The 17235-nt window shown below is 44.0% G+C and overlaps 1 protein-coding gene across 1 annotated transcript in view; it reads right to left on the reverse strand.

The window, feature by feature from the left end:
• Positions 1-17235, reverse strand: part of LAMA1 (laminin subunit alpha 1) — a 176306-nt gene that overhangs the window by 137098 nt on the left and 21973 nt on the right. The gene's annotated exons all lie outside the window — the stretch shown is intronic.

A 17235-nucleotide genomic window follows, 5' to 3' on the forward strand; every position in this document is an offset into this window, starting at 1 on the left:
CAGCGGTTTCAGAGTGGCGCCAGTGCCACAGTTTGCCAACAGAACTACACAGCTCTATCCACTGTGGTGGACAGAGCTGGTAACCACTGCGCTGAAGTGAATGGAAGCAGTACTGCACATATCAGCTCCATCCATTGCACAACAGACAGAGCTGTGTAATTCCAGAACTGACGTCCTTAACCAGAGCTGTTCTGAAACCACTGATCAGTCAGGGTGCAAGATGTCAGACCCCGATAGTAAAATCTTGGAATATCCCTTTAAGTTTCAGGGACTTAAATTTCCCAAAAGTCAGAAGAAATAAATTATGGTAATGGAAGACTAATAGGCACATGAGATATATATTAGGTTCACTGCACAGACTCAACCCTGGAAGCTCCATATCTGCTTATGATAATAAACCACAGAGATATGTTATCAGGACAGAACAGAATAGACATTACCTCGCAGAGAGAGCAGCTAAAAAAATAAAAGGAATTTGCAAGATTTGCAATTTCTGCATTCTTGAAACATGACCACAGACAGAAGAATCTAAGAGCTTGTTTAGCAATTGAACTGGATGATTGCCTCCGTGCCTGGAGCACAGACCAGACGGACAGGGGCCAGACAGGGCGAGCCAGATAAACAATGGTGTGCGCTGGTATCAGGTGAAGTATACATAAGCTGGGATAGCCAGATAAATATATAGAGAGAGACAGAGAGACAGATAGATATAGTGATGAAAAAGTGGATGGTTTATTCACCCATCTAGCAGCAACGTTTCAGCTCTCTCATTGGAGCCTTTGTCTTTGTCAGCTAGATAAAGGCTAAAACGTTGCTGCTAGATGTGAATAAACCATCCTCTTTTTCATCACTAATCTGGAGTGCTGCCTTTCTTCTTCTTCCTTATGCATTTGGGACTTTGGTCTCAGGCCCCCACAAGGAATTGCACCCGCGTTTAATATGTGCTGCTTTTTTCTTTTCTTTTTCTATAGATAGATATAGAAAGATAGATGATAGATAGATACAGTACAGACCAAAAGTTTGGACACACCTTCTCATTCAAAGAGTTTTCTTTATTTTCATGACTGTGAAAATTGTAGATCCACATTGAAGGCATCAAAACTATGAATTAACACATGTGGAATTATATACATAACAAAAAAGTGTGAAACAACAGAAAATATATTCTAGGTTCTTCAAAGTAGCCACCTTTTGCTTTGATTACTGCTTTGCACACTCTTGGCATTCTCTTGATGAGCTTCAAGAGGTAGTCACCTGAAATGGTCTTCCAACAGTCTTGAAGGAGTTCCCAGAGATGCTTAGCACTTGTTGGCCCTTTTGCCTTCACTCTGCGGTCCAGCTCACCCCAAACCATCTCGATTGGGTTCAGGTCCGGTGACTGTGGAGGCCAGATCATCTGGCGCAGCACCCCATCACTCTCCTTCATGGTCAAATAGCCCTTACACAGCCTGGAGGTGTGTTTGGGGTCATTGTCTTGTTGAAAAATAAATGATGGTCCAACTAAACGCAAACCGGATGGAATAGCATGCCGCTGCAAGATGCTGTGGTAGCCATGCTGGTTCAGTATGCCTTCAATTTTGAATAAATCCCCAACAGTGTCACCAGCAAAGCACCCCCACACCATCACACCTCCTCCTCCATGCTTCAAGGTGGGAACCAGGCATGTAGAGTCCACCCGTTCACCTTTTCTGCGTCGCACAAAGACACGGTGGTTGGAACCAAAGATCTAAAATTTGGACTCATCAGACCAAAGCACAGATTTCCACTGGTTTAATGTCCATTCCTTGTGTTCTTTAGCCCAAACAAGTCTCTTCTGCTTGTCGCCTGTCCTTAGCAGTGGTTTCCTAGCAGATATTCTACCATAAATGGCCTGATTCACACAGTCTCCTCTTAACAGTTGTTCTAGAGATGTGTCTGCTGCTAGAACTCTGTGTGGCATTGACCTGGTCTCTAATCTGAGCTGCTGTTAACCTGCGATTTCTGAGGCTGGTGACTCGGATGAACTTATCCTCCGCAGCAGAGGTGACTCTTGGTCTTCCTTTTCTTGGGGCGGTCCGCATGTGAGCCAGTTTCTTTGTAGCGCTTGATGGTTTTTGTGACTGCACTTGGGGACTCTTTCAAAGTTTTCCCAATTTTTCGGACTGACTGACCTTCATTTCTTAAAGTAATGATGGCCACTCACTTTTCTTTACTTAGCTGCTTTTTTCTTGCCATAATACAAATTCTAACAGTCTATTCAGTATGAATTCTCCACAACGCAACTGATGGTCCCAACCCCATTTATAAGGCAAGAAATCCCACTTATTAAACCTGACAGCACACCTGTGAAGTGAAAACCATTTCAGGTGACTACCTCTTGAAGCTCATCAAGAGAATGCCAAGAGTGTGCAAAGCAGTAATCAAAGCAAAAGGTGGCTACTTTGAAGAACCTAGAATATGACATATTTTCAGTTGTTTCACTCTTTTTTGTTATGTATATAATTCCACATGTGTTAATTTATCGTTTTGATGCCTTCAGTGTGAATCTACAATTTTCATAGTCATGAAAATAAAGAAAACTCTTTGAATGAGAAGGTGTGTCCAAACTTTTGGTCTGTACTGTAGATAATAGATAGATGGATAGACAGAAGATAATATATATAGATAGATAAACAGATGGATATAGATAGATTATTGATAGATAATAGCCACATACTGCAGATAGATAGCATACAGTACATATCACTGAGTGATTGCCCCTGCACTGGGCAGTAAGGATGGGTTCCTATCATGCTTCATGCCTCCGTTTGACGTACACGTTAGAAAATAAAAGGATACAAAAATGCAGCACACCACGTTCTTGTATCCTGCACAGTCAGGTAAAAAAAAAGTAGTAGTAGTATACAATGGAATTCTATGGGGAACAGATGCCACTGCATGGCATCAGTCTGAGTCATCCTTTTAACATATATATGTTTTTGTATACATTAAATGGGTGGGAAAAACCTGATGTGAACCTCCTTCTAAGAGAGCTTGTTCTTGCCCTGGCACCTGGGATGAACTGTCACAATGGACACAACGCATGCACAGGAGCGGTGCTGCATCTGGATAAATAAACCGATCCCTTTTGCTAATCCAGGATAACCTCTTTAATCTGATTTTAACCAGATAAAAAAATTCCAGGACATTTCTGTTAAACAGCCATATGCTAAATCAACATTCATATAAATATTTCTCCAGTTTCAAGATTTTCCAGACAATAAATGGTCTCTGTTATGTGCAGAGTAATGTTTTAGCCTTAGAGCAACTACAGCACAAGCCTCTTAAAGGGTTTTTTGGGTGTAGAAAAAGCATCTTCAGATAACCTAGTGAATTCTGAGTTAGGGCTTGTTCACACGACTGTATGGCTTTTTCAGTGTTTTGCGGGCCGTTTTGAACGGATCAGTTTTTGCGTTTTTTGTTTCAGTAGTGTTTCTGGCTCCATTCCGTTTTTCAATTCAGTTTTTGCATATACAGTTTACAGTAATTACATAGAAAAAATTGGGCCGGGCAGAAAATTTTGAATAGATGGTTCCGCAAAAACAGAATGGATACGGAAGACATATGGAGTACATTCCATATGTGTTCCTTTTTTTTTTTGTGGACCCATTGACTTGAATGAAGCCACGGAACGTGATTTGCGGGCAATAATAGGACATAAACGGAAATACGGAAACAGAATGCATACGGAGTACATTCAGTTTTTTTTGACAGAACCATTAAAATGAATGGTTCCGTATACGGACCGTATACGAAGCTAAAAAGACGGCCCCTATAGGGAACGCAAAAACGGTGGGCAGCCTTAATGTATTACCAATAGTGAAGAAGATCATCTCATCCTTAGCATATCCACGCATTACAAAGACAGTACATGAAATTAAAGAGGACCTCTCACCTCTCCTGACATGTCTGTTTTAATAGCTTCCTGCATTCCCCATGTAATAACAATTCTGGAACATATATTCTTATGTCTCTATGTTGTGCCATTCCTTTATTATTCCTACTAAAAGTTATGAAGGGTACAGAGGGGAGGTAACCAGTTGGGGGGGGGGGGGTCCCCTCTCTGCTACGAGCGCTTGTAAGTATACAGGCGCTGATTACCCTGAACTTTTATATATTAACAATGCCTACAATTATAGATAAGATTATATACAGTGAGCGGGGCCCGTGTAGTAGAATACAGTCACTGCACGGGCCCCGCTGTCATTATAAAAGCAGATGCCGGCCCCCAGCCCCTCCTCCCTCTCAGCTGATACACCCGCCGCACGGCATCGACAAATGCAGCATTCGCCCCATAAGACGCACTGATATTTTTTCCCCAATATCATGTATGTATTTTTAAATATTAAATATATATTATATCCTCTTTACATGGATTTGGCATGGACCATTCATTGCACAAGCAAGAATGTAGTCTGTAACTTTAAGTAACCAACTACATTTTTTAAACTGCTCTCACAATGCATTTAGAAAGTCTTCAGACCCATTCAACTTTTTTTTACTTTTCATAATGTATCACATCAAATCAAGTTTTCCCCGATCATTTGCCACTCAATACTCCATAAAGAGAAAGTGAAAAACAGAATTTTAGAAATTTTTGCAAGTTTATAAAGAAATAAAAATGTTGCAGGAATATAAGTATTCATATCCTTCCCTGCTATGACATTTTAAATTTAGCCTCCCATTCCTCTTGATCATCTTTGAAATGTATTGACACCTTGGAGTCCATCTGTGGTAAATTCAGTTAATTGAACTTGATTTGGAAAGACATACTACTGTCTATATAAGATCTCACTGCTGACAATGCATAGAGCAAAAACCAAGCCATGGAGAGGAAAGAACTGCCTGTAGAGCTCAGAGACGTGATCTTGTGGAGGCACAGTACTGAACTGTACATAAAAATGTTTTGCTGTCCTGAATGCCCCCAGTGGCCTCCATAATACCTAAATGGAAGAGGTTTGGAACAACCAAGGCTCTTCCTAGAGTTAGGTACCCGACCAACAAAGGTGACCAAGAACCCAATAGTCACTCAGAAAGTTCCAGAAGGTCAACCATCACTCCAGCATTCCACCAATCTTTATGCTTTGTGGCAGAAAGAAAGAAGCCTCTTATGAAGCCCAGACTTAACTTTTTGGCCTCCATTCTAAGCATCTAATTTGGAGGAAACCAGGCGCTGCCCAATATTATCCCTACCTACAGTGAACCATGGTGGTGACAGCATCATGCTATGGGGGTGTTTTGTTTAGCTCTAGAACAAGGAAACTGTTCCGGGTTGAAGGAAAGCTTCATGGAGAAAAGTCCAAAGATATTCTTAATAAAAATCTTATGCATGCTCTGGACCTCAGATTGGGCCAAAGGTTCCTTCCAACAAGACAGTGACTCTAAGCACACAGCTAAGACAACACAGAAGTGGGTTATGGAGAACATTGTGAACGTCCTTAAGTGGCCCAGTCAGAACCATGACTATAACACAATCAAACATCTCTGGAGAGAACAGAAAATGGCTGTCCACTGATGGTCTCTATGTAACCTGAATGAGCTTAAGAGGATCTGCAAGGAAGAATGGCATAAAATCCCCAAATGCAGGTGTGCAAATCCTGTAGCTAAAGGTGATTCAACTAAGTACTGAATAAAGAGTCTGAACAGTGGCATACTAAGGGGTGGGGGGCATGGTGCCGGCTCTCAGGGGGTGCCAGAAGCAATGAGCGCTTCCATCAATACAGATGGAAGCACTCATTGATGGAGCGCTGGGAGCTGCAGTCCTGTCACTCACCGCTCAGCTCCCAGCGCTCCTCCCCTCCTTCAGGCCGGCGGCGCTCTGAATGGTGAAGCAGGAAGACTTCTCCCCGCTCCATAATTTAGCCTGCAGACACATATTGCGCTGTCAGCCTGTGTGGGCGGAGCCTGCAGCCTGCAAATCTGCATGAGATCCGCCCACACAGTGCTGCAGAGCGATCTGTGCCTGCAGGGAAGAGAGATATGTGAGCTTCAGGAACGGGACAAGGTGAGTAGTTACTGTGTTTTTTTGCTTTATTATTTTATTTTTAATACAGAGGGGGCACAGAGGGCTCCTTTTACTATGGAGGGGGCACAGAGGACTTTATTACTATGGAGGGGGCACAGAGAGCATTACTATTATGGAGGGGGCACAGAGGGCATTACTACAATGAAGGAGGCACAGAGGGCATTATTACTGTGAAGGGGGCACAAGGGGAATTATTACTGTGAAGGGGGCACAGTGGGCATTATTACTGTGAAGGGGGCACAGAGGGCATTATTACTGTGAAGGGGCGCAGTGGGCATTATTACTGTGAAGGGTTCACAATGGGGATTTCTACTATGGAGGTGGCACAGAGGGTATTACTAGCACAGTGGGCATTATTAATATAAAGGGGGCACAATGGGGATTATTACTATGAAGGGAACACAATGGGGATTATTACTATGAAGGGGACACAATGGGGATTATTACTATGAAGAGGGCACAATGGGGATTATTAATGTTAAAGGGGCACAATGGGGCTTATTACTGTGAAGGGGGCACAAAGAAGGCGGTACAACTGTGAAAGGGGCACAGAGAAGGCATAACTACTGTGAGGGGGCACAATGTAGGCATAACTACTGTGAGAGGGCACAATGTGGGCATAACTACTGTGAGGGGGCACACATCTGTACAAAACTACTGTGAAGGTTGTACAATGAGGGCAATACTACTGTGAGGGGGTACAATTTTTTTAAAGTATGGGGGGGGGGGGGGCAGAGAAAGGCATGCCACTGGGTCTGAATACAAGATTTTAGTTTTTCTTCTTCAATAAATTAACAAAGATTTCTAACATTTTGTTTTCACTTTGTCATTATGGGGTACTGAATACAGAATGATGGTGAAAAACTAGAATCTTTCATATTAAGTGAAAGGGTCTGAAGACTTTCCGAATGCATTGTATGAATAGGGCCTTGTGCACATGGTATAGCCATGTGCACGGAACGTCTACATCTTCAATAGACACTCCTCTCATATGGTACTATAATATGGAGATGTTTTTCCCTAGAATCAATGCTGCTAGCTGAGATTGAGAAGTCAATTGTCTGACAGATCATCACTGACAAGCGTTTGTAGGAATGTTTGTTAGCGATGACCTGCCTGTGTAAATGTGCCGCCGATTACCCCTCGTTCATTAGTCAATTGCAATCTTTTAGCTGGCTTAAAAATCATCACTTGCCGATGGCAGATGCTACTGTCTAATCACGGTCTGCTGCCAGCAAATAATTATTCCGTATGGGGACGAGCGATGGCATTAGTGATTTCTCCTCTCCATACTGGGGAGGAGATCACTGCATGCAATAGCAGCGGTCTCCTTCACTAACGAGCAGGCGATTGCCGGGAAGGAACGCTTCGTTCTTGACAATCACCTACAAATCTGTTAATGTAACACAGCCTTTGCAATATGGGCTCCAAAGACTTGAAATGTAGCCATGTGCACAAACTCTTACAAGTAAAATAATCTGAGAATGACAATGGTATTTCAAAAATGCTATTAATCCATTTGTAGCATTTTCCTTGTAAACCCCACCATTTTAAGTAAGTATATTTACATCTGCTTAATTCTTTGCTATTTAGACTATTTGTATTTTCCCACAATACGGGATCCAGCCAGGAAAACCAACAGTCATTATAAGTCCTGTGTGTTTGGTAAGAGATCAGCATCAATTAGGAAACAACTGTAACAACAAGCACGGAACTGTTACTCCCCTTTTATAGTGGTCTCAGAGTCTGCAAACACCTGGCCAAAAAAAAGCGGCTCCTACCGAACAGGAAATGAGTGGGATTCAGAGACTATTATGCGGCACACAGCAGACAGCTGGGAGCACCTCCTTGAGACATCCATGGCTGGGTTGCCAAGAAAAATGGCAGAGGATGTTTACTTTTGGTATCTCTATATTTATGTCTTCCTGGAAGATGTTTTAAGTTGCCTTAGAAATTTATGTCAAATGGTTAACTTCTTTTATAATGTTTGCATTCAACTCCATACATGCAATCTATAAACATTCTTAAAGATCACATTGCTATAGCCCTTCCTAGTAACAAATGCCCCATGTAACCTGCTTGTAATCATTCATTTATCCCGGCCACTTAGAAAGCAGATGTATGAAACCATGTCAAAACAAGTCTACAGATTCCTTTACCGTTTCATGCAATACACATTAAAAACATAAAAGACAACACCGGTGTCAGCTGAATCTATGAGTAACATATTGTAAAGAAAGGACAAGTAGCTTCTTCTCCCGTAAACTTTGGTTATAAAAGTTTACGATATTAAAACTGTGCTTCTGTAATGAATTTTGGGATATATTAGCAACAGATCACTGGTTTAATGGAATGCTCTAATGACTTTAAGTGTTATCAGTTATCTGCTAAATCAACAATCAGCTCTGAGGCTAAAAATCATTTGTCTTAATTACATGGTATTTGTGAAAACCTGAACAAATGCATCACAGGGATATGGGGTCTCATCTGATCTGTAAAAATCCTAAATGGTTCATTATTAAGGGCAAAAACAGATAATGCGGAGGATTGCCACATAGAAAAATAGTAAAATAAAGCAGTAATTATCAATTTCCTGAATAGGCTCTTATCTTAAAAGACATTTAATACCAGTCATATGGACATTCATCAAGGCTTTACTTTTGTGATGCGAATCCTGACATAGAGAAACTTTACTCCAACTGTATCTATGACCATATCCATAGCAGTACAACCCCAAAAACAGTGCACTGCCCCCTAAACCCCAAAACATACCGATGAAGGTTAACTGGCCTCCAATACATTCCCCTAGAGCAGTGATGTTGAACCTTTTAGAGACCGAGTGCCCAAACTGCAACCCAAAACCCACTTATTTATTGCAAAGTGCCAACACGGCAATTTAACCAGAATACTTCAGTCCAATAGTATATCTTCCATGTACTTTATTACTTAGCTATAACAGCCTGCCTACATTCAGTGCCATGCCTGTGCTGTTCATAGTGCGCCCTGCGCTGATGAATGCCAGGAGAAGTCTAAGGCATATTGGTACACTGTAGACTTTTTCCAGGGGTGGGTGCCCACAGAGAGGGCTCGGAGTGCCGCCTCTGGCACCCGTGCCATAGGTTCACCACCACTGCCCTAGAGTATATGTAATAGAAAAATTAGTCTGCCTTCCATTATGGGCAGGGACTCCTGTAAGTTATTACACTTTGACTATTTTGGTGCTACTGTATATGGCAACAGGAAAGCAAGGCTGACTATAAGACTAGCCACATACATTTGATAGTTATAAGCCGAATGCCCTCCCACCACCGCCACCACTCCTTTGGCAGACACTTCTGGCAGGGGCTTATCCCCCCAGGAACAAAAGGATCAGGCATTTGAAATCTAACATGCCTGATCATTATCTCCTAAGACATCTGCCATTGGGCGAGAGGCAGGAGGCTTCCATGTACATTAGATGGTCAACTAAAATTGCCAGGTTTTCCCAAAATCTATCTAAACTGTAAGGTTGCTTAATGCCTTCCTGTATAATTCTAGGTGAAAGCAGGTGACCCACTAACCGAGTCTATCAGGTCTGTTCCTTTAGGCTAGTTTCACACTAGCGTTCGGCTGTCCGCTCGTGAGCTCCGTTTGAAGGGGCTCACGAGCGGACCCGAATGCTTCCGTCCAGCCCTGATGCAGTCTGAATGGATGCGGATCCGCTCAGACTGCATCAGTCTGGTGGCGCTCAGCCTCCACTCCGCTCAGCAGGCGGACACCTGAACGCTGCTTGCAGTATTCAGGTGTCCGCCTGGCCGTGCGGAGGCGTGCGGATCCGTCCAGACTTACTATGTAAGTCAATGGGGACGGATCCGTTTGAAGATGCTACAATATGGCTCAATCTTCAAGCGGATCCGTCCCCCATTGACTTTCAATGTAAAAGTCTGGACGGATCCGCTCAGGCTAATTTCACACTTAGCTTTTTTTTGCAAATATAATGCAGACGGATCCGTTCTGAACGGAGCCTCCGTCTGCATTATTATGATCGGATCCGTTCAGAACGGATCCGATCCAACGCTAGTGTGAAAGTAGCCTTACCCATGCCTGTAGCAATATTGAACCATGGAAGTCATCCCATGTCTAATATGACACTCCAGAGGTTAGAAATTTCCATAGCAGTCAAGGTGGAAAATGACTGATCCATGCTATATATACAGAACATCTAGATCAATTATGTATATCTGAGAGTTGATCAGTTGGGTTGAACATTGCTTTTAGACTACTTTCACACTTGCGGCAGAGTGATCCGGCAAGCAGTTCCGTCGCCGGCAAAACGTATGCCAACTGATGGCATTTGTAAGACTGATCAGGATCCTGACCAGTCTTAAAAATGCCTGATCAGTCAGAAAAATGCATTGAAATGCCGGCCCCGGCATTTATTTTTTTCACCTTTTTTTGGGGTCTGGCATTCAGGCAAGTCTTCAGTTTTTGGGGCTGTAGATAAAACCGTAGCATGCTGCAGTTTTATCTTTTGCCTGATCAGTCAAAAAGACTGAACTGAAGATATCCGGATGCATCCTGAACGGATTGCTCTCCATTCAGAATGCATAGGGATAAAACTGATCAATTATTTTCCGGCATTGAGCCCTTCTGATGGAACTCAGTGCCGGAAAAGAAAAAAAAAAGCAAGTGTGAAAGTACCCTTATCAGTACATATATGCATGAATGGCCTGACTAGGAGCGTTAGAAGTAAAAACAGACAAATGCTCATATCAATGAAAAGATGCATTTAGAGGCCACTACACATTTCACACACTATCAAAACTTAATTTTATATCTTTGAAAATTCATCCTCTACTTGCAAAATTCTGACTTTATTTCTATTTAACACATAAATGAATATAAACTGAAGTTCTCATGATCTCTTGCTGTTAATATATTGTATAATTAAATCAACTGTATCAGAGTAATACTCTATAAAGGCTGCTAACCTCTCCCAATGTAGTATTACACAAGGACAACTGAAATTAATGGGTGACATTGTCATATATAGTCTTGTTGAATCCACCAAAGCTGGAGCTACTTTTGGTTGAGGGCTTTTTTTAATCTGGCTCAAAGATTGGGGCCCTAAACAGAAGACCCCATTTATAAATTCCATAACCAAACTCTTTAAAAGTATAGCTTAATTTTGGACCCAATTTATAGGGGTTTTCCACGTTCAGGACATTGATGGCCTATCCTCAGGAGAGGCCATTAATATCAGATTGGTAGGGGTCTGACCCCTGCAGAGCAGCTGTTTGAAGGGCCCATGGCACTCTTGAATAGGATAAACCTTCAATATCCTATACCACTACTACTATGTAGGCATTGTGCAGGTAGACAGCCCCATCTAAACTATGAAGAGCCAAGATGTAAGTGCTCTGGCCCAGTCAAACAACCGATGATTTAAACAGACCTAACTTGGTCTAAATCTAGTGTATACTGGAGGTTGTTGGGAATGAAAGACTTCCTATGCTATAATTTAGTGTTTATAGTCTTCTTTCAGCACATCAGTCTGTGACTTCAGTTCAAAGCTTTCAAGGATGTTTAAGAGACTGGGAAATAGTAGAACGTTTGGATATTTCAAAGGATAGCATTATTTTGGTGTACATCACAGGGCCTGCCCTCAATCTTAATCTAAAAAGGTCATCTATTGAAATAAACGTCATAGCAATTATGTCACAGAACAAAGAGACAGAATCATTTATAGAAGGGATAACTAGAGTACAAGCAGAGAAGGTATTTACCTTTGACATCCTCATAAAATGAATTAATAATTAGTACAAAATAATATTAATCCCAATAGATTTGATAATTATAATGTTATAGACATTTAGCAATGGAAGAAATGCATCTGATATGTGTTATGCCTTAGAGGGGTTGCATGTAATTAAAAATATGTCTAGTCGCTGTATCATTTAATAAAATGTATCTGTACCTGTTCTTTCATCCTTTAACTGCCTCCTAAGCTGTGATAGGCAGAGCATGGACACACCTCCTGAGCTGTGATAGGAAGAGCATGGGCACGCCTCCTGAACTGTGATAGGAAGAGCATGGACACGCCTCCTGAGCTGTGATAGGAAGAGCATGGACACGCCCCTGAGCTGTGATAGGAAGAGCATGGACATTCCCCCTGAGCTGTGACAGAGAGAGCATGGACACGCCTCCAGAGCTGTGATAGGAAGAGCGCAGACACGCCCCCTGCGCTGTGATTGGGAGAGCATAGACACGCCTCCTGAGCTGTGATAGGAAGAGAATTGACATGCCTCCTGAGCTGTGATAGGAAGAGAATTGACACGCCTCCTGAGCTGTGATAGGAAGAGCATGGGCACGCCCCCTGAGCTGCAGCAGAATAGACACTCCCCCTGAGCTGTCAGCTTGATATAAATCTAGCAGAGCAATGAATGGGGAGATCTCTGGATCCATGGGAGGTACAGGGCTGGTTCTAGCTTTGTTAGAAAGAGATTGTCTGTCTGATTTGCAATTTTTACAGTAATAATGGGATAACCCCTTTAAGCAGGGTCTGAGAGGTCCATGGACGACTCACATATTTAAAGGGTGCCTATCACCTCCAAAATCGATTTCAAAGCATGCTCCCACATAGGGTAGGTGCCCAGAAACATAATCATGTCTTTCTTGTAAAAATTAAAAACTTATTTTTATTTTCCATATCTACAAATAACATTTTTTGGTACATCATGGATGGACTGCTTCATTGGATACATCTATCTTCCCCTGCATCATCTACCAGCTTTGAAATCTCAGGGACTGTCAAACACACAAAAAAGGGGGAAGTGCTGGTGCTGGGAGGCTTTGCCAGAGCAAAATAAAAAGGGAACCTGTCACATTGAACATGAACTATATTTCTAGCTTGCAGGCATCATACTGTAGAGCAGGAGGAGCTGAGCAGATTGAAATATAGTTTTGTGGGAAAAGATTCAGTAAAACTTGTATTTCATTCATACATTTCTGCTCATTCTGGGCTTTGGTGTCAAAGTAAAAAGTCCTATCAGTAAATGACAGCCTTCCCCCTACATGTTTCAGGTTACCCTAAGGGCTCATGCATATGACCGCACCTTGTTTTGCGGTCCGCAAATTGCAGATCCGCAAAACACGAATGCCGGCCGAGTGCGTTCCGCAATTTGTGGAACAGAATGGGCAACCCATGATAGAAATGCCTATTCTGGTCCGCAAAACGGTCAAGAATAGGACATGTGTTCTTATATGCTACCTCTGCACCCAATAAATTTACAAGGTTCTCATCGAGACAAACCCTTTAATATAAAAATTATTCTAGATTTAATGAGTGGCTGATCGCAGTAGATTTAATGTGCATTTGGTACCCCACTCTATGATGTCCATATGCCACAGCACAGCATATGGAAAAGTGTCTCCATAATACAACCCCTTTAATAATATCTTGTTATTCTTTATGTAAATGAGGGCTTCAGTGCACTGAACGTCTAGCCCTAGGGTGCACTTTAGCTCCTCAGCTTTCCGGTGCCGACCACACACCCCTAAAACCCTAATTTGCATACATAATAACAGTCAGAACACTCCAAGCAATTTTGACAAGACAGGTAGCAGTTTAATCGGTAGGACAGTGTCCATGGTTTAATAGGGTTGATCCTTCTGACAGGTGTTCTTTAATCACATCCAGAAGAGTTTCCTAACAGGTTAAAAAATGATGAATACACTTGCAGAACTAAGCTTTCGGTATAAAGTCCTTTCCCATAAGCCGACTCACTATATTTCTAGTGCAACACAGTTAAGTCACGAGAAGGGCAAAATTAAGTATTAAGAATCTTAGTGCTTCACATAGAAAGTTAATGAACAGTCAACAGTAAAGCATTGTTCTCCCCGAATGTACAGAATACCAGTGGGGTTAACTGGTTATGCCTCAGAGCTGGCGCTCAGATTATTCAGGCCTGCAGGGGTCAATCATTAGTATGCTGCAGAGAAGACTGGAGCAGGCATGTGGGATTCCGCAGCTATCACGCTGCAGTACAATGAACCATACAGAAGGAATTATAGAAGTAACTTCTGAGTTATGTGAGAGAAAGTAGATCACAAATCAAGGCAGAGTCTCAGCTATACACATGAGTACAGATATTAAGTACACTGATTTATCAAAACTGGTGTAAAGGAAAACTGGCCCATAGAAACCAATCAGATTCCACCTTTCATTTTCCAAAAGAGCTCTGAAAAATAAAAGATGGAATCTGATTGGTTGCTATGGGCAACTAAGCCAGTTTCCATTTACACTAGTTTGGTAAAAATGTTCCCATTATTTCCTGGCTAAAGTCATAATTACACTCAAGTGGCAGCGGTCATTAGACTCACTGCACTTAAAAGTTACTTTTTACATGACCTTTCCTTACTGAAATGTCATTTGAGCAATTCCTGTATCAGCTGGTGGAGCTGAGGACTGCTGGCAGTGACTGGTGGCACTGTGACTGGTGGCTGTGGCACTGACTGATGGCTGAGACAGCTGACACTGACTGGTGGCTGAGACTGCTGGCAGCAACTGGAGGCTGAGACTGCTGGCAGCAACTGGAGGCTGAGACTGCTGGCAGCGGCTGCTGTCTGTGACTGAGAATGCTGGGACTCCGCAGCTCTGTGATGCACGGACAGTTATGGCGGCGCTCCGACGTGGAGAGCACACCATAACCTGGCGATAATTGGCTGACGCGCAAGTGTGGGCAGCATGTGGAGAGCCGTGTGATGATTACTCGGCGTGCCGCGCATGCACAGTTAAAAGATGGCGCTCCGTGTGATGATTGGTCTGCACGTTGTTGTGGGCAGTGCAGTTGCGTGTCGGGCGGCAGTTATTGGGCAGCACGCTGGTGTGGGCAGCGTGTGGAGCGCCCTGTGGTGATTGGTTGGCGCACCGCACATGCACAGTTTAATTATCGGCAATACACGCACGAACACGGAACACACACACAGGGCTTTTATTATTATGGATGATGGGGGCTGGAGTGTAATATGTGCATAATGATGGTGGTTGGAGTATAATATGTATATAATAATGGGGGTGTAATATTTATATAATGATGAGGGCTGTAGTGTAATGATGGGGGTTGGAGTGTAATATGTATACAATGATGGGGTTTGGAGTGTAATACGTGTGTAATGCTATGAACAGTCTCCGGTATTGTACACCGATATAAAGTTGTCCGGTGAAGGATACGCTGTGGCAGGCGGCGGTTGCAGGGCCCAAATCCTGGTGTGAGGCGGCTGCAGAGGAAGCCGGAGGGGGAGGAGGCACGGCGGAGCTGGGCACAGCAGCGGGCCGGCACGCAGTTGTGGGTCAGTGTGGGCGGTGTGTGGAGCGCCGTGTCCTGATTGATCGCTGTGCATGCCCAGTGTAAAAATCGCACACACACACAGGGACACAGCGCACACACAGGGCTTTTATTATGTAGGATAGGCAGCACTACAGAGAACCAATGTGCCACACAGTGCCAGCTACACCACATCATCACAGTATGCCAGTACCTGCAGGGAGGATAGTGGCCCCGCACTGACCGCATTCTCTCAGGACCTGCCAACTGCCAACTACTACTGTGTAAGGCGCAGTACTCAGAATTACTACTACAACGGAGCCAAATACTGACACACGTGGGTGGTATTATGGCAGTATGCTATGTACATAGTGCCCCCCCCCCCCTCCGGCTTCCTCTGCAGCTGCCCTACACCCCAGATCTGGGCCCTGTAACCGCCGCCTGACGCATTCCAATTGTATCTGGCCCATGATGATACCTGTACCTGTGGCCAAAGCTGTCTATTCCACCCTTCAGGTGCCCTCCTTCTGCAGTGACTCAGTGCCATTGAGCACCCAATAGTCAGGACCCTGTAGGTGCCCCACCACAAACATGGGGGTGGAGGAGGAGTGGGGCGGACGGGCGGCTCCATGCTTTGTCCCCGGCGCTGGGTGACAGTGGCAGCGGAGAGAGAGCGTCAGTGAGGCGGCACACACTACAGGAGAGGCTGCAGAAGGGAGGAGGTGCCGAGAGGAAGGAAGGGGAAATGCTGCGCTCATCACTGGCAGTCCGCTCATTACGGTGTGGTGCATTCATCCTTCCTTGCGATCACCCTGGTGCTGAGGTAAAGTTTCCTGCCAGAGGTGTGGTGTGCGTCCACCAGTGAGAAGAATAGTGCCCTGGGTTAGGAGCCTCATAGAGCGGAGCCGGTACCAGGCGAAGGAGACGTCAGTGTGGTCCAGTGAGCACCTCACTGATGCTCTCTCCGCCGCCACTGTCACCCAGCGCCGGGGACAAAGCATAGAGCCGCCCGTCTGCCCCGCTCCTCATCCACCAGCCGTGTGTGTGGTGGGGCACCTGCAGAGTCCTGATCATGGGGCGACAATGGAATAGACAGCTTTAGCCATTGGTACAGGTATCATCGTGGGTGCATATACAATTGGATGGGGTAATTATTGGCACCTGTATAACGAAGACGCTGCGGCAGGCGGCAGTTACAGGGCCCAGATCCTAGAGTGTGAGGTGGCTGCAGAGGGGGAGGAGGAGGAGGCATGGCGGAGCTGGGCACAGCAGGAACGCGGCCACGTGTGGAGCGCTTTGTCCCGATTGGCTGCCAAGTCGCGCATGCCTAGCGTGCACTGGTGACACACACACGGACATTGCACACTGACACTGCACTTTTATTATATAGGATTTCCATGCACAAGTGTCCTGACATATTTTATTTTTATTCTATAACTTCAATAGACTTAAAGGGGTTGTCCAGTTTTTACTGATTATCTATCCTAAGGATAGAACATCATTAGCTAATTAGCATGGGTCAGACACCCAGCAACCCTGCCATTCAGCTGCTCTACACTTAAGGTATCCATAGCTTGTGGATCTGTTTTTTGTAGACTGAAATATGGACACATGCACATGATGCCTTAAGCACTACTAAAAAAAAATATACATGTGGTAGTCAACAAAAGTTATGTTACAGCAGTCGTTGTGGAACCATTGTGTCAACCAAAAATTTTACTTTGGGCGTTATCTTGGCAACCCCCTGGTTTTCACTCTTTAACCCCCTGAACAGGGATCAGGACTTTGTTGCAGGGAAAGTACCTTGGCAACTACCTCCTGGAATAGTCTGTGTGTGAGCTGACCCACGGGGATCAGAGACAGTAGTGTAGAGCACTGAGGGGTCGG

This window comes from Bufo gargarizans, chromosome 5, assembly GCF_014858855.1.
Source record: "Bufo gargarizans isolate SCDJY-AF-19 chromosome 5, ASM1485885v1, whole genome shotgun sequence".
Lineage (NCBI taxonomy): Eukaryota > Metazoa > Chordata > Amphibia > Anura > Bufonidae > Bufo > Bufo gargarizans.